At 37.8% G+C, this 19,104-nt stretch overlaps 1 protein-coding gene across 4 annotated transcripts in view; it reads left to right on the top strand.

Moving 5' to 3' along the window:
• Positions 1–19,104, top strand: part of MAGI2 (membrane associated guanylate kinase, WW and PDZ domain containing 2) — a 734,934-nt gene that overhangs the window by 462,073 nt on the left and 253,757 nt on the right. The gene's annotated exons all lie outside the window — the stretch shown is intronic.

Genomic DNA, 19,104 nt, shown 5'->3' with positions numbered 1-19,104 from the left:
ATTCTCTGCTTTTATAATACCAGAAGTATCTGGCATTATCAGTGCAGCACCTTCCCAACACAGTAGCATGACAGAGGTTTCTGATAGGCTGTAGCTGTGCAAGGCATTAACCTCTTTATCCAGTGAAAAGCTCCCTGTGGTTTTCTTCCTGTCCTTTCTGACCTATTCTACTCTGCAGAGAGCATCATCAGCCAGGAAATTGCTTCATTAGCTGTCAGCTGAAAAAAGTATCAGTGTTTTTAAAACAGTTTTTCCTTAAATTAAAATGTAATCAGCTGAACGGCAAATACCTGCTAGCTTTCTCTGTATTTCTGCATGTTAACTTTCCAGTTTCATCTGATGAAAGGTTATGTCTGCAGAGGGAAAACCTATTTGGGTGTCTAGCCTGCTATTCAGTTGGTGACACCTACATCAGTAGTAGATAAATGAGATTTTTCTCAAAAACATCTATGAAGTTCATATGCAAAAAGTAAATGCAAGGAAATACCTGTTTTTAAAGTAATTAGATGTCTTCATTTCTCCTAAAAAAATACAATCAAGTGGTAAATGAGCATGGCAATTTATAAATAGTCTAAACAGTTTCTAACCACTGTTTAAGCAGTTAAGTCTGTTTTAAAGCTTTCTGTGTTAGAAATAGCTTCACTGTTCAGTGAACAGACAGACTGACATTAGCGGTCAAGTTTCCTGTCATCAACCTCGTTCCAAGTTTCAGGGGAAAAATCAATCAGTCCTGATTTTTTCTTTCGAGTGTACTCAATAGAACTTTTACATCCACTTACTATCATTCAGGTTTCTGGATTTCAAGTTACTAATTTCTGCAGTACAACCAGTGTACAATATTCGTTGTTTTACAGTTGTCTGAAGGGCATTCACTTCTACAGTTACCAAGCTTTTTTGACTATTAACCTGAATAGTTGGATGTTAAGGTAACTCTAGAGCTGAAAAAAAAAAAAGACACTTGCATCCTTATTGTGCAGTGTTTGAGTTGAATTCATTTCATCAGTATGACAGCTGGATTTCACTCCTTTGTTGGGGCATTGACAGACATCCTGCCTAGCACCAGCTGTCCTGATGGAGAAATCGCCATCTTGGCTGTTCACTGTCACTTTCTCCCATCCTTCACTTTCCCATATTTCCCATTTATCTGCCAGCAGAGCAGTTTGTGCTTGACAGCCCTCTGGTCTGCTTCAGATAAAATCAGCTAGGAGCACTTGTGTGAACTATCAATAAAGATGATAGTCCAGTAACAGGGCAACGAGGGATGTGTGTCAGGTGCAACTTCCAGTAGCCTTGGATTTTGTTACAAACTGCAGTCCAAAAGCTGTTCTGGGAACTTTACACAAAAATAGGTCTTGTTCAACAAGATTAGTTTATATTGTGACAATGGCATCAGTGAAAGCGCTGAATTTAGTTCTTCTGGACAGAAAGTGTGCATAAAAATTAAGCATTTCCAAAGAAAATAAACAAACAAAAAAGTAGTAGGGAGGCACTGATGAAATCTATGCTAACACGGCACTTTAACTAGTGGCACATGGCAGCAACTTTTAAGATCACTCTGGATAACACTTTTAATGTAGGCCATTCGGTTTAAAAATCAGGACTGACAGTATCTCTGTAAGTTTTTCCTTGCAGCCTGGTCAGCCATCATTGATCTTGCCTTCTGTTGAAGGATCTCATTCTTGTACATTCTTCATGACTATGTCACCTTTGATCTTTTGACACGGAGAACCATTAATAGCAGGGCTTACACCATTGATTTATTTTATACTAGTAAGTACACATTCCTTTGATTTACAATAAATTTTGGCTAGAAAATATCTAGTGCTCTAACAGGGACAATGTCTACAACACCTTGTAATTACACTGATGTTTGTAGTAACTTCAACCTGGCAAATCTGTAATTCTGTTTAGACATAGTGGTTCAAGTTCAGCTACAACAACTGGCCGTAATACCATGAAAGCTATTGAGAATTGAGCAGAGATTGTTACACTTTGTAATAAAAGATTAATTTTGCAATTTTTACCTGCTATAGTTTTGTTTATTAGAAACAAATTGGACAATCGTAAGTATGAACAAGGAATATACCGGTTCTAAAAATAAGGAACTCAGCTTTGTTGTAATTTATAGGCCTAAAGACGTTGATTTCAGCAATGCTGTTCTAGACCTTTGACAGAGAAAGGGAGTTCCTCGCTGTGGTTCATTTTAGGAAGGGATTGTTGGTCCCACAGATAAACTGACCACATTAAGAAGTCCTCCCAAACCAATCTCATGGGAGTGCATGAGAAATCTTGACTGAGCATAGCATTACTACCATATGTGTGTGTGTAAACATATGTATACACATGTGCACATACCTGGCTGCATAAGTTGCCATCATTTATAATGCTAAAAGGAAACTTAGATTGCTCCATAGAGTATTCTTTGTCTGCTGATTATTACTTAGAGGACTATGCATTAGGAATAGGTACACATATTTTTCCCACAAGCTCACAGATCAACACTAGAGTCTGGAAGGAATTTGTACCTGTCAACTAACTGAAGACTGACTCACATGTCTAGACCCAGTCATATTGAGTCCTTCTTATCCTTTACTCTTTCAGGGACAGGAGTGTGACCCGTGAGTCTTAAAACCTGCAGCAGCATGATACTTCAGAGCCTCTGATCAGCCTTTGCACCCTTCTGCTCTGGCACATGAAGTAACTGTAACTGCAGCCTCATTATTGCCCTCTGTCATGGATCGAAGGGTCCTTCTTTGCCTTTTAACAAAGAATCATGGGTGCAAACTAAAATCAGTGCATTTATAGACAAGTCTTGATACGCCTTGGCAGGTATATCCTTTCTTCTCCAACGTCCAATCACTGCTTGTCTGACATCTTTATCTTTGTGATGACTTAGGATCATCCTCTGGCACTAACAGCTGCAACTGTGTGTGCTCAGTGTATACAGATGCCCAGCAGTGAAAAGGACAGAGTTAAGAAATATTGCTAGGAACTGAATTAGTAAGAATCCAACATCCTCTGTAATATTACATCCTGACTTTTAAGTGGTAGTGGCCTTTTGAAAGGCTTTTCCAGTCTAGGCAAGAATTATGAGAGTAAAGGTTTCCTGCCTTTCCGGTGCAGTGGTGTGTTCCTTGCTCTTTCTCCCCACTCCACTCCTTTTTTTACTACTTCTGTGCATTCCTGTTCTCATTTCTCCAGGTTCAAATCAGAGCCCCTTTGCTTTGAAGCTCAGGTCAGCAGTAGGCAAGGCACTGGGCATTACGGTTGCTAAGAGCAGCCCGTCCTCTCTCAGTTCCATGCTTGTGCGTTGACAGGTCAGGGTGTGATTGAAGGGTGAGAGATGCACAAAAGCAGAGAAGGCTTGAAATTAAATAGTCTTTGAAGCTTTTTCTTAACTAGTCTCACTCTGGCACAGATCCCTGCCTTAGGGGGATGATCCAGTGGAATAGCAATGACCTAAAGCTACTGCTCTGCCCACTCAAGCATGCAAGGAGAATTTATCTCAAAAATGACCATACAGGAATATCTGGGTTGCAAATAAATATTTGTGAAGATGTACATTATCATTAAAAGAGTGAAGATTTTTCTCTTCTTTTTTTCTCCCCTGAATAAAATTGGTTTTTTCTGAAATACTGAATGCTACACAGAAACAGAAAATGGAAAAGTTCTGGTGGGTGAGACCTTTAGATCGCCTCTCATTTATTAGTAGTGCCAATGGAGTAGCTGTCCTAATTAAAAAGAACTTGCCCTTTCAAACAGAAGAGCTGGATTTTGATCCAAATGGCCTTGTACAAAAGAAAATGCTGAATGAAGTCATTACTCTAATTAACATTTATGCTCCTGATGTTAAGAATGTACTTTTAAAAGGAATCAGTAGCATAGATATTCCTCCTTAAACCATCTAATAGTCTGGTGTGGATACTGATTTTAATTGCCCTTTGGTTATCAATTTAGACAGATCTACTAGGGGCGGTTGCTTTGTAAATCAGATATCTCAAGAAAGTCATTAATGAGCTAATGAAGGATAGATGTTTAGAGTGATGAATGGCACAACTGATAATGCTTTTTTAGCCAAGTGGTGTGCTTAAGAGTTCTGCATTGCATATGGAAAGAACTGACCATTCATCAGTAACTAGGTAATAATGTATTAGCTATTACTCAATCTGTTCTGTCGATTCATCTTCCAATTCCCAGGATTAGCTCAGTCCCCTGTGCTCTACTCCCTAAACTGCTTCTGTGATTTGTAACTCACAGAACTATAGTGTGGAGCCCTGTATCTTTGTTTGACTTTGTTTATATATCTCTTGTCTCCCTTAGCATAAATCATAACGACAGCTTAATTGGCTTATATTTCTGAAACAATTTGAAATGTGAAGTGTTGCGTAAGTGTTCAAGGTTGTTATTACTTTGTGACTTTTCCCAACCATTTTCTTTGCAGAATGAAAATTAAAGAGGAATTATTTGCCATTTATTAGAGTAAATACAGTGAATTCTGTCATAAGTAATCAGTCAAGGATCACCAAAAAAAAAAACCCTTTGTTTCACAGAATTGCATTTGATAAGTACTTGAACTTTGCATCTCCTTCATAACACCGTAAATCCATTAACTTCACTGGAAGTATTTGATTTATGCTCATATGAACAGTGAATAAGATTTTTTAATATCTGCAGATGTGGCAGTTTCATGATGGAATAAAGGTCCTGAAAAATACAGGTTTCTCTGTAAGGGTTCTACTGTAATTAAAACATTAGGTCGTTTGATACACTTAGAATATGAGATTATGACTTCTTCATTTGACAGGAGGAACATTGATTCATTCATAGATGTATATTTTATCTAAAGAATTTACATATACCAAACAACTGATGTTCTTTTTTTTCATAGCACAGTGTTGACTGAAGACTAACCTTTTCCTTAGGACCTGGCCAGTGTTTAGCATTACCAGAAAATTTCTATCAGGTGCAGTGTTCAAAAAATAAAGTCACACAGAGAGAGGGGTTTGTGCATTTAATTCCCTCTGTTGCTTTCACCAGCTCAGAGGGCAGAGTCAAGAGGTATCCATGACAAAGGAGAAAAGTCTTTTACCCCAGAACAGGATTTTAGGATCAGAAATGAAGCAGGCAGGCAAAACAAGGACAGCCAACAAAAAGTAGCCTGAGGCAACACAGTGTGTCAATGAGAAAGAGAGAGATAAGAAACACTTGGACAGTTGTGCATGTTGGCTTCAATCTGTAGTGTCTGTGCAGACAACACATCAAAAACATTTGGCTGTCCTTGACAGAGAATAAAAAAAAAAACCCAGATATTTCAGCTATTGTTTGGGGGTTTTTTAATTGAAATTATTTCCACAGTCAACCTGCTGAATAGCAATTCATTTACTCTACCTCTGATTTTAATTGTTTGTCTGAATGCCTTCAGACAATTATTAGTTGTCATCTTGTAGAGATAAAGTGAAAGCTCTCTTTTAACAACTACTCTTTCTGCTCTTAATCAGCTGGATCAACAGCTCTCACTGGAATAAATTCCATTTGTATTGAGTCTTTCTAGCATAAATCAAGGGCAAAATTTGGGCCATTGGCTCAAATAACAATTAATTCAGCACTGACAACTACTGCATTTCTCCAGTTCCATGCATGCAAATACCTCCATGGCCTTGGGACTAAAGTGACTATTTGTACTTAAATCTTGTCATAGTTGAGCAATTACTCTTATGAACTTATACAGCAGTCAAATCCATTCTCAGATAATATGTAAAATGAGTTGGATGCACGTAAAAATGCCCAGGCTCTCATGGTCATGATGGCACTGTCTTGATAGCCTCATGGCCACTTTCTTGGTAGCCTTTTGGATGAAGAAAAGAGGCGGTGGAAGGTCAGGGCTTATCTAATGCCTCACCCTGCACTCACTCCCAGAGAGTACCTTAGCTACTGGATGAAGGTAATTCTCCATTCCTTCTTTTGGAAGAATGACACTGTGAAGGTTGTAATTTGTGAGACCTAAAGAAGAGCAAGGCAGAATTGGCTTGATTATCATAGAATCACAGAATGGTAGGGGTTGGAAGGGACCTTTAGAAATCATCTAGTCCAACCCCCCTGCAGAAGCAGGTTCACCTAGATCAGGACGCATTAGGAACATGTCCAGGTGGGTCTTGAAGACCTCCAAGGAAGGAGAGAGACTCCACAACCCCTCTGGGCAGCCTGTGCCAGGGCTCCCTCACCCTCACAGTGAAACAGTTTTTTCTTATGTTTAAGTGGAACTTTTTGTGTTCCAGCTTCATCCAATTACCCCTTGTCCTGTTGGTAGCTACAATAGAAAAAAAGGGATGTCCCAACCTCATGACACCCACCCTTTAGATATTTGTAAATGTTAATAAGATCCCCCCTGTCTCCTCTTCTCTAGACTAAACAGCCCCAGTTCATGCAGCCTGTCCTTGTGAGAAAATTCACCTGTGGCCAAGTGCGTCCTAGTTAATTTTTAAGAGACTCCATGACTATCTTTTTCATTACTCTGTTCTTCTACTAGCATATAATAAACTCACACCAGGATGTATCAATTACATCATTCTACAATATCTATTAGTTTGTTCTAATTGGAATTTTTCTGAAAGACTCAAAACCAATCAGTTTTTAAACATTTTCCTCCTGGCTGAAAGTTGTGTTACAACACAAGTAGATTGTAGGGTTTTAGAACAGATTTTTAGGAGTAGGGATTGCCTCATCATGCATCTTTATGTGGTAACTATGATTCTTCTTATAGCATAATAACTCATTGGTAGTAAAATAATGGCTTAAAATTCCCATGACAAAAGTAAAACTCTGTATCTTTGGCATATCAGGACTGAAGTGGTTGACAGCAAATTGAGTGAAAAAACAAAAAGGACCTTACAATGAGATATCATATTGGCTTTAATGGAAAATGAGAACAGAGTCTCCATTAAATGTTTCATTATTGCTTAGTATTTAGGATTTATAATATCAGATTACTTCAAAAACCTTGTCTGATTTACATTAATGTGGCAAGATAATAATATTCAGTTGATGAAAACAGAATTTATATAGTTTTCTCTGGTTTTTTTTAAATTCTATTTTATTTACTTGAAGTTACTGGGAGTCTCTAAGAAGTAGTTTTATTTATTCTGACAAGTCCTTAAGGGAAGAACCAATAGGGAATATCAGATTTATTCACATTGTGCAAGTTGACTATCCCAGACAATCTGCAGATGCCTTTTTAGGCACATAAGGCAAGAATTCCCTATGTACCTCCCTTAGTGGCAAGATAACTTTCTTTGGTAGCAGCTTGAATAAATGAATTAAAAAAGCTGATTGACTATAGGGATCTCCTTTTTTTGCTCATAAAACAAGTTTGAAGAAAATATCAGATAAAATTAACAGTCTAGAGTGCCTTCTTGAGGTTGCCAAGGAAGTTGGAGGCAACAAGTTTCCAATTGTAACCCAGAAAAAATGCCATTGTGAAATTGTATAAGGTGTCTGTAAATGCTGCTTTTAAAATAATCCAAAATTCCTATTAAAAACAAAAAAGGAAACACAGTAGGGATTCAACCAGGGATGGGAGCGTTAATCCAGGACTGTATAAGACCTCCTCAATATACACTTTTGAATAAACTTCACCTGGTCCCTGGTTCCCTACACAACACATTTTCGGGTAGATTTGTGGTAACTATGGGTTCATTTAACATGAGGGTGAATTTTCAAAAAAGTCTGGTACAGTTATCTGTATGTTCTTGAAATTCATACCTATTTTTGACTCAAAACATGATCTCATCAATTCTATAGTTTAATTCATTTCGAATGTGGGGACTTCCTTTCACTGACCTTCCATTTCTCATCTTTAAATTTATGTACTTGTTGTATTTATTTGGTTTTGTCATATCCCTTCCTTTTTACTACCTTATTCCTTAAATACGTTTGATTTGTACAATTGAAATACATTTGCTGTTTATTATAGAAAGTTTCTCATTTTCTTTGCTTTCTTTTCTGTGGGGTTTTTTTCCTTAAAAAAGTCTAGGCCAACACTGTATGCAATGAAGTTCTTAAACACATTATTGAACACTTGCATTACACATGATCCTATTCCTTCTATAAGCTGCCTTTCAGTTTACAGTTCTAGCATTGGTTTTTGTATTGCAGAAGGAAGCTGCTGCCGTACTGTAGCCTGTAGAAAGCATAGTCATTTTACAACCAGGTGCTTCCCTGGTTTGCACTTATCAATAATAAACTCCATCTACTGTGATATTTTCCTGTACATGTATATTTTTTCTTTTACTCCTTCTGAAGCTTAAAAACCATGCAATTCTGTGGCATAGTCTACACTGGATAAAATTTTGTCTAGAAATGCTATTAGTCTTTCCTCCTATTTCCTTTCCAGATATTTATAAGGGTGTAAAACCATGCAGGCACTACTGTCAGCTGCTGCAAACTGTTCTTTAATACAACAAAGGATTTTTATTTCTACAAGAACATTAGTAATAAGGTGTAAATTATACAAAATCAGAAAGCAAGGGAAGTAAGCAATCTCATAGTTTGTTAAGCCTAAATCTTTAAATGAAAGTAGAAAGCAATAGCATGATTCAGTGTGTTCAGGCCTTGATCATTAAAGGTCTTAATCACGTCTTGTACTTAGGAAAATGGTCTAGTGGTTAATAGCACCAAGGTTGGACTTGATGATCCTAAAGGTCCCTTCCAGCCAAAATAATTCTATGATTCTATGATTCTGTGTCATCATTAGCCATCTAAAATGTGTCCTAGAATTTCTTGTAAGCTCAGCAACCAAAACCACGTACACTTCCAGATATCAGTTCATCCCACCTAAGATGCCTACCCAGGGCAGGGGGGCAGAGAGAGATGGTTACTTAAAACCAGACATCTAACTTCTAAGGAGCAAAAGTGAAATGAGTCAAAAACCTACTCTCTCAAATCATCTAATAATCTGACAAAATGACAAGTGTCTACTCAAGGGCTGAATCCAGACAACCATCGACAGTTTATAACAAAAAGATATATGTGCTGTGGAAGGAAGTATCTCAGTAAGAAGAAGCAAAGAATATACTGTTCAGGAATTGAATCATATCTCTTTTATGGGAAAGCAATAGCTTTTTAGAAGATCAGATCAGATGACAGAATTGCTTTAAATAGTGTTCAAAACACTATTAAATAATTACTAATTTATTTATCAATCAATATTGTTCCACGGTCTTGTTCCAATATCTTGCATTCATACCTCTGTGATGCTTGATTGTGAAGTCCAAAGGCCCTATTGTATCAATAATTAATTATTAATTCTTGTGCCTTTGTCCACGATTTTCCTTAAATAAGTCAGAGCAGGCTTTAAAGAGCTCTGTCTGGATTCTTTACTTCTGGTATGCTATGCTCAGTATAAGATTAAAATATGGAAGTTAGAAGATTGCTTCATGTTTGCTGGTTGTTGGGGGATCTGTGATAATGTGCAGTCTGTGCAACACACTGCTGCATCTGATAAGCGGTTGTCGCGGTTTAACTCCACCCAGCAACTAAGCCCCGCACAGCCACTCACTCACTCACTCACTCCCCCGCAGTGGGATGGGGGAGAATCAGAAGAGTAAAAGTGAGAAAACTCGTGGGTTGAGATAAAAACAGTTTAACAGGTAAAGCAAATGCTGCACTCACAAGCAAAGCAAACCATGACATTCAGTCCACAGTTCTTGTGGGCAGACAAGCTTCCAAGCCATCTCCAGGAAGCAGGACTCCAGCACACATAAGATACTCGGGAAGGCAAACACCATCACTCCAAACATCCTCCCCCTTCCTTCTTCTTCCCCCAACTTAATCTACTGAGCACAACATCCTATGGTGTGGATTATCCCTTGGGTGAGTTGGGTTCAGCTGTCCTGTCTGTGTCCCCCCCCCTAGCTTCTTGTGCACTCCCAGCATCCTCACTGGCAGGGCAGGGTGAGAAGCAGGAAAGCCTTGACTCTATGTAACCACTGCTCAGCAATAACTGAAACATCTCTGTATTACCAGCACTATTTTCAGCACAAATCCACAACATAGAGCCATATTAGCTACTATGAAGAAAATTAACTCTATCCCAGCCAAAACCAGCACAGCAGTCATATCCGTTCTAGGCCATTATCTAAAATTTATTTGATCTGCTGCTCAGAGAGACATACAAACTTGAAGAATATTTGGGAGAAATAAGGTCAGGACCTTTGTCTTTGAGGAAACTTAAAGCAAGACAGTTCCCTGTCCATAGCCACCTCCACCTGGACCTAATGCAGAATGGTTTATAGTTACTTCATCTGAAATGTATTTATACTTTTAACTTGTGGGATTCTCAGGTCAGACAGAAGAACTGCTATTTCTCAACTGTGAGAGATTTAGTGCTCAAGAGGGCTGCCTCTGTTCACAGAGTTTGGTCTTGGTAGGAATTAAAGGGATGGTGAGAACAGTTCAGGCAGTATCTCATTCTGTAAGAGTAGAATTATTCTTTCTCCTTGCTTCTTGTACTTTTGCACAGAATTTTTAGGAATTAGTCTTGCATATGTGCTAAATTTGTAGACAGGTTACTGCAAATAGCAAAAAAATAAATTAACAACATCTAAGGAATGCAGAATATTTATAAGATAAAGCCACTTTACAAAAGAAAAGAGAAAAAAAGAATAGTTAAAAGAAAAAGCAGCTATGAAAAATGGAAACAAAGGTGAGGAAAGCTTAGGAGTTTGAACTCTCTGAAATACTCTACAGCATGGAAGTGTCATCTTTGAGGAAAATACTTTTTTTAAATGAAAATTAATTTTCTATGCCATAAGTTTAGGGTCTTCACATTTCTGAAAATCGGAATTGTTTTAGGTCATCCCTTATGCAGATCTGATATACTTTATCAGCACCTCAGAGTTACAAAACTTGATGTGCTACTGATATTTATCTCGGAAAATATCAATTAAGAAATCAAAACTAACTCATATAGTCTTACTTTTACAGACTTTACCAGTCTATCTTGAAAAGAAAGATTCTTATTGGAGGCAGTTGGGGCCCAGCAGCCAGAAATGAGCAGGTCTGTCATGCTGGAAGGGTTAACAACCTGTCTGTCTCCATTCTTTTATTTGTGAATTTAGAAGTGTCCTCTGCTATTTAATTTTTATGTAGATGGATAAAAAATCCTGAAGCCAGTTATTAAAATGTCATTAGTTGACAAAGAAGTTAGTGTATCTGCCTAATGTCTGTTAGCAGAAACTGCAGAGACCAACCCAAATGAGAATTTTGCCCAAGGAAGAGTTGTGGCAACACATGGCATAAAAAATCTACCTGCCTCTGGGAAACAGCTGGATAGTCCTTGCAGAAAATGCTCCAGAATTTGTTGGGAATACACAGGCAATAACTGATCCCTCTGTTCTAGCAGAACCCTGAGCTCTCTGGAAGAATATTCCTTTTGAGTAGCTTTGACCATAGCTAAAGCCCCATACAGTTAGAAAATAGCAAGGGTGAAAAACAGACTTTATAGCAAGTAGACCTGGGGATCTGTATAGCCAAGGAATATGGAATTAGTTCTGTATATTGTGTGTAAGTCATTCTGACAGTACTCCCAAAGTAAAAAAAAAAAATAATTGTATTTTTAGTTCAGATGTTAATGCAACAGCAAGGCTCAGAGACCTGAGCAATCTGTATTCAAAGACTCAGAAAAAGAAGGGTAAAGACTTCTCTGGGTTCTTCAATCTCTGGCTGAAAGTAAAGAAACCAAAAGTAGCAGCAAAGATCTTAGTAAAAGTATAACTTTCCTTCTAAATATTTCAGAGAACACAAGGAAAGTTAAGAGCTGGTGTTGAAAACATAATCACAAATCTATTTTTTTTCCCTTAAATCCTGAGAGACCTGAACTACAAGCTTTCCTGGCCTCCTTGCTATCTTAATAACACAAGATCATGAGTAAATATAATACCAGTGTAAATCTAAAATTTCCAGGCTTTAGGAGGCTTATTTTTTTAATTCCACTTACTTTGGCACCACACTGAGAGTTCTGCAACTTTGATCCATCAAGCAGCATTGCAAAACCATCATGAAAATGTATGAATCCAAGTACAAAATCTACTCACCCAACCTTACAGCAATGATTAAAAAAGCCTAATTATAGTATAGTCACCCGTCAAAATAAATTACTCAGGGTGAGTGGGTGAAAAGAAGTTTGCTAGGCTTCCTTAAGGAGGTGGTAACTGTCTTGAATTTTGTTAAAATACATCACTAGTTATATTTTAACAATGTCTATGTACTGTTTTCCTCTTTGGGAATTTTATAAGATGGTTGTCAGAATTTTGAGAGAAGGCTTTTTGAATTTCAAAACATTCTGTATTTGTCTATTTGTACTACAGAAGATGTTTCATGACACATGAAGGAACACTCTAAATGATGTGTACAGGTGACCAGAAATGCTAGAATAAAGTAATTTCGTAAGAAGATGTTAATTGATTGGACATACTTCCATGTATTGTGTGAATCTGACAGCACAGTGAAGTGAGCGTGTGATGATAGCATGTGATTGGTTCATGGAGGTCTACACAGAGTTTAGGAGGTCCATAGAGCCTGCATTTAGGAACACATTTTGCCTTCAGCATCCATTGCACACAACACCAAACCCTTCAAAGAAAAAGCCTGCAACCCCTTCATCATCTGTGCTATGCTGGCCATGAAAACACAATGCAAAGTTTGCGAGACTACCAGCCATGTATGATCTTCCTCTGCTGGTTATATTGCCAGCGTATTGGGCCTGCCCTGAGCAATACCAAAGCCACAGGCTTTCTTTCCTGCTGTTTATGAAGGTTGCCAGAAACCTACACTTAACATTTGTAGTCAAAGAATGTTCACTGCAAGGAGTCCAGACTACTGCAGACTTGAACCAGGACCTTCAGACTGTGGGCCACTAGAGATAAAGGTACTGTTTTTAGATCTACTGTCATTATTACTTCCAAAACCTGGGTTGTTTGGTTTTTTTTTAATAGTGTTTCACTATTATTTAGACAATTTTCAGATACTTTTGTTACAGAATACCTTGGGTTGGAAAAGACTTTTAAAGGTCATCTAGTCCACCCCCCTTCTCATAAGCTAGGACATCTTCAACTAGATCAGGTTGCTCAAAGCCCCATTCATCCTGACCTTGAATATTTCTAGAGATGGGACATTTACCACCAATCTGGACAACTTGTTCCAGTATTTCACCACTAGATATTCTTTTTATCTAGTTTAAATCTGCTCTTTTTTAGTTTAAAAGCATTACCTTTTGTCCTATTGCAACAGACCCTATTAAAAATTTCATCCCATCTTTCTCATAAGTCCCCTTAATACCAAAAGTCTGCTATAAAGTCTCTTCAGAGCCTTCTCCAGGATGAACAACCCCAACTCTCTCAGCCTGTCATCATAGCAGAGGTGTTTCATCCCTCTGATCTTTTTGTGTACTTCCTATGGGCCCTCTCCAACAGACCCATGTCTTTCCTGTGCTGAGGATGCCAGAGCTGGAGGCAGTACCCCAGGTGGGGTATGACCTGAGAAGAGGGGCAGTCACCTCCATTGACCTGCTGCCCACGCTGCTTTTGATGCAGCCCAGGATATGGTTAGCCTTCTGTGCTGTGAGTACACATTTCTGGATCACATTGAGCTTTTCAACCAGAATCTTCTCCACGGGCTTCTGTCATGTGACCTTGCACTTAGTCTTGTGGAACCGCATGAAGTTCACATGGACCCACTTCTTGAGCTTGTCTAGGTCCCTCTGAATGGCATCCCATCTCTCAGGTGTATCAAATGCACCACTCAGATTGGTGTCAACTGCAAATTTGCTGAGGTGCACCCAATCACACTGTCTATGTCATTGATGAAGATACTAAACAGTATTGGTCCCTCTTCACTTTTCACTGATCTCCATCTGGACATTGATTACAAACAAACATAGATTATAAACAGATACTTCTTGATATATACAATAGGTCTCTAGTAATAATCGTAAAATCTTTGAATAAAATAATATCTTTGAATCAAGTAATGAAATATTAATATTTATTCACATTATTATTCTAATTTAAAAGTAGACTAATTTCTGCCTACTAAAACTCTGTATAGCATTGCAGTAGGATATTTTTCCACATGTATTTGTTTCTGACCTATTAAAATATCAAATGCAACTCTTATTTCCAGATAAAAATTAGACTTTCCCTTTAATTTATTATCACTAGTGAGTGACCACCAAAGCAGGATGTAAACATTTAACATTCGATAAAATTTGCAGTTGTTGTTCTAATAAATGAAAAGTAAGGTTGGTCTTTCATTTCCTACAGTTGTGGCTGACTCACACAATTTTGACTGAAATTTCAGCAATTCAAAGTTGTATAAACAGTACAGGCAGATCAACTTAAATGAAGGTGCTGAATAAGCAGAAGCAGGGCTCTATTTGTAGCTGGGTATTGTTTCATCTCACTCTAAAAATAAGTGTGAAAAGGAATGTTTGTCTCATTCCGGGCTCAGAATGTGAGTCACACCATAGTTACAAGTATTTATGTTAAAAGCTTTTGGCTCTGACACACCTTTCATTTTATGTCTGATTGTTCATTCTTACTATAATTTCCTAATTCCTCAGCACCACTTTTAACTTTTCATAATACTTACATTTTTAAACTAGACTTCTTCATTCCTTAAATGAGATCAATGGAGCCTCGGGAGCCAAGAACTCTCCCAGTGATAACTCCTTTCCTCCACACCTATGGTTTGGGTTGCCTGGTGCCAGAGGGAGTTTTCCCTCCTCCACAGCCAGGGATGCAGACCCTTCCACTGCCTTCCCTATGCAGAAGGATGGAAACTGGAGATGTCTACTCTACACTGCATTTTGGGCTCTTTCCTCAGAGAAGGGAAGAGGGACTGGGGATGCTGGCAGTGAAGGTGCCAGCAAGGTCAGGCAGAGGAAAATATATGTCAGTGAGTCCCTGCAGTATAATGCAAAGTGGAGCACAGTGTCATGGGAGATATGGTTATGATTGCTTCCAGTAATTGGGATCACTGAGTGTCAAGCACATGGGCACAGTGACCAGCACCAGATCTGAGTCTTGTTACTGCTTCAGCATGATGAATCTTCTGCTTTTTTTACTACCACGCAAGTGCTTTGTCTTTTTTTCTTCCATAAGAGCTTACCTGTTCTCAGGAAGCAAGTTAGGTTCTATTGCTTCATCATCAAACACTCTGTCGATAAAATAAAAGTCTGACTACTTCCTGACATAGATGATCTCAGGTTAAGAAAAAAAGTAGATGCTTTGTCCTCCTCATTTTCTTCTTTTTCTGCTTCTTCTGACTTTTTGACCTCCTTATCTGGTCTCTGTCATCAGGGCTAACCTCCCCAGTAATTTTATCTGACTCCCTCCTTGCAGAATCATGTAGACCTTTCCATACAGCTTAGGGGTGGCAAAGAACACTTGGTAATTGTAACTGTGCCATGGCTTCCTAGCTGTTTCACAGAAAAATTAAACAGGTTAGGTTAGACTGTTTTCAGTGTTCAGCTGCACTAGGAGAGAGGCTGGGAGCACTGAGGCAATCAGGCACAGCAGCAAGATGGATTAAGCAGTGGTGGTTTCTCTGCAATTAAATACTCATTCTGCACTGCCTGTCTGCATGAAGGCTTTTAGTCAGGTCCAATGGAAAGAGTTTAGTTTAAGTTCTGCTGGCTTAAACTGACCTCTTGACTTTGTGCTGGGGTGGCAAAGGAGTATGCATGCATTTTTTAAGTAGGAAGTACCTCAGAGAGCAGCTGCACTGAGTCAAACCTAGGGAAACTATAGCCACATGTTCTGACTCCACTATTGTCCCTTGGTAGATGTTAAGGCAAAAAAACTATATTCTGCACTCCACCAATACATAGTGTATGGAACTCTTGATTCAGAACGTGTACCTTTATGTTTAATAGGCTTTCATGATATTTTTTCTGCTGTGCCTTTGTATAATTACTTTTTTACTGTGTTTATGGCAGCATCTAACAGTAAATGCCACTATTCTCATGCCATGTGAAAAAACCCCAACCACTTTTTTTGCGTGTTTTAAATCTGATAATTTCATTGCACATCCTCTTCTTCTCACATAGTGAGAAGCCGTGCATCCATTCATTTGTTTTCTAGGCACCTTCCCAGGGCTCTCCTGATTTTATGCATATCTCACATACCCCATTCATTGTGCCCTTTCCAAGCTGAAAACTCCAAATCAATTTAAGCAGTTCCAAGCATTAATTACCCTTCTTTAGATCCCCGATGTAATTTTTGAGAGACAAGTACTAGAACAGCAGGCAGTGTACAAAAGGGAGGGTACTGTGTGGTTTTGTATAGTGCTATAAAGGTGTTTTCTGGTTTGTGCACCATTCGTTTTTTTAAAGCTCCTAACTTCTGGGTTTTTTTAACTGACAAGGAGCATGGGATTTATGTTTTCTTTTAGCAAGTTTTGGTTTTTATTATTATTATCAGAGATTTTCCAAATATCATTGCAACAAAAATTATGATGTTTAAAGATTTAGTCTCTGCATTATGCCTAGATATGACTGTGGCTGAGGTTTCATGAGAAAGTCCCCAGTTAGCTCTAATGTTAATTCCTAAGTTTTATGTAAGGAATTTTAAGACACTGAGAAACTTTTTTTTTATATAAGATATAGTTTGCATTGATTATAATTTTGCTTTAATGGGGCATTGCTCCTTCATTGAAATGACTGGGTCTCTCATCCTAGATATTTTTTCATTTGGAATTGTATGGATTCTTTTCATAGTTTTTCTGATGCAATGAGATTATGTCAATATCTTTAGACCGTTTCTTTTCTTTTTATTTTGCACTGATTATGCATGTATTTTAATTAAGGGTGGATGGATGGATGGATGGATAAATTGCAACTAATAATGCAAACTTCACTTTCAAATCAGTGGTTACTGGATTATAAAGGATATAATACATTATGTTAGAAGACAGAAGTTGGAAATTACACTGCATTTTCAGTTTGAAACTCCTTGTATCCTAACCTTAAATCTGTGGTTTTATTCTTGTGTTTTTATGTATGTCATATTCATAGATTTTTTTGTTATGATTTTTGTCTCTGCCTCCCAATAATACATACAGTCAGTTGAAGTTTTAAAAAGTGTTTAATATCCAGAAATAGAATAGGCATGTTCTTCATTTGAAACATCTTATTTTATATTCAAGATATTAGCATTACAGCTAATTACTACTGCACTCAATTTGTATGACTATGGAAAAATTAAGAACAAAAGAAAAAAAGCCAAGGTACTGCACTTTTAATGTCACAGTTTGTATCACACTGGTCCTATAACCCTGGGATTTGTGTGAAGATATTTATTAAATCAGTGGAAATTGGTGCAGGCAAGTTTGGTAAAGCTTATCTGTGGCACCAAGTAACTTTCAAACTAGTAAAATGTCTTAGGTCAGGGAAGAATTTTTAAATTGAGGAATCCTTTTTTCAAAATACTTAATATTTCAGACATGCAATCTCACCAATAAAGGTAACGTGCTCTTATGGAAATACAAAAGTAGACTTCTGGCTGAGCACTGCCTTCAAGACCATTCGGACTCTCAAAATACCCTGCACTGTCAGAGCTTTGAAGTTTGACTGTGACAAAATCCGATTTTCACGTTTTGTAGATACAGTTTTGTGAGTGAATCAATGTAGATTTCATGCCCCCCTTAAACCCCAAATCCTGCTCCCCTGCTTTGACCCTGGGTGTCAGAGAGACATCCTGCAGACTGTGGGATTGTCACAAACAGCCATCCAAAAGGTGCAACTCATTACCCTACTGACATCAGGGCACTGTGTTAAACCTGCTGCCATCTCGTAAAATCAAAATAAAATCTTCAACAAGTCAGTTTTTCATTGTGCCATCCTTAAGCCCAGAGCGAGTTCAAGGGCCATTGAACACAGTAAATTTTTCTGTGTTACAATTACAGAAACGTCTGTTATGAACAGTGTTTGCTAACTCACTGCAAAAAATTCAGAGAGTAGTCAGTACCTGCAGGACTGCTCAATTACTTACCTGTCTTGAGGTGTTTGTGTGGCTGAACATTGTAATTCATTGGAAGCAAACAGGAATACTAACTAGTACCAGAAATAATTTTTGCACTGCCTGCAAAAATGCATCTTATGATGGTTTACTGTGCAGATATCACGTTTCTCTATCTGTGTCACACTAATATGTGGTTAAAATAGTTTTTTCCAGTTCCTAGTATTATTTGATCATGCAGAAGCCATAAATTGTGAGAGAATAATTTAAAAAATGGTCATATAGTCTACAAATATCTTCAGCAATGTAATATCCTTACATAGCTGCTTTTTTCTTTGGAAAGGTTTCTAAGAGCTGGATGGTATTTTTAGTTTCCCATACTAACTGCTGAAAAATCTACTTGTAAGGTGTCATGTGCATTGCCTTTCAATGCAACATGCAAGTGAAAAAGATAATTGCTTGAATAACGTGGTTTTATCGTTATGCCTTATAATATTCTTATATCTGCTTCTGGAGAGGACTTGCTTTTTTATGTATTCTTTTATTTAATTGTGTTGATATTTTATTTTCAACCATATTTTTAAAGACAAATTTGAGCTATCAGTAAGAAGCCAGTTTTGAGACCAGACATACTAGAAATGCAAACATACAGATATTGGTAAGATCAGACCACAGTCCATCTAATCTAATAATCTTTGTAACAGAAAGTAGACAATTCAGAGGAAGTTCCCAGAAATTTTATGAGATACACAGAGGGCAATCTATCAGCCACCTTAAGTCTTCTCAGAATTCCATAGTACTTTGAGATAATTTTACGTGCTTAAGTACAAGGTTTCAGCTTTCTTTGAAAATATGTTAGCAGTAACTATTACAAATCCAAAAGTCATGAAGAGCAAAAATTTAACAATTTTTTAAAATGAGATGGTGGAAGCATTACTGCAAACTGCAGATCTCTGAATCATGGAAGCATTATTTACTTACTTAAGCAGGTGAGGGAATTGAGGGAGTGAAAATGATACAGCATAGTGAAGAGCCAATAGTTCTGTAGTCCTTTTGCTCCTTCAGAAACTCTTGTGTTGTGGCATAAATGTTA

This window comes from Colius striatus, chromosome 1 (genome assembly GCF_028858725.1).
Source record: "Colius striatus isolate bColStr4 chromosome 1, bColStr4.1.hap1, whole genome shotgun sequence".
Taxonomy (NCBI): Eukaryota; Metazoa; Chordata; class Aves; order Coliiformes; family Coliidae; genus Colius; species Colius striatus.
Note: the sequence above shows the minus strand (reverse complement) of the source record. Positions and strands in the feature narration are given on the sequence as shown.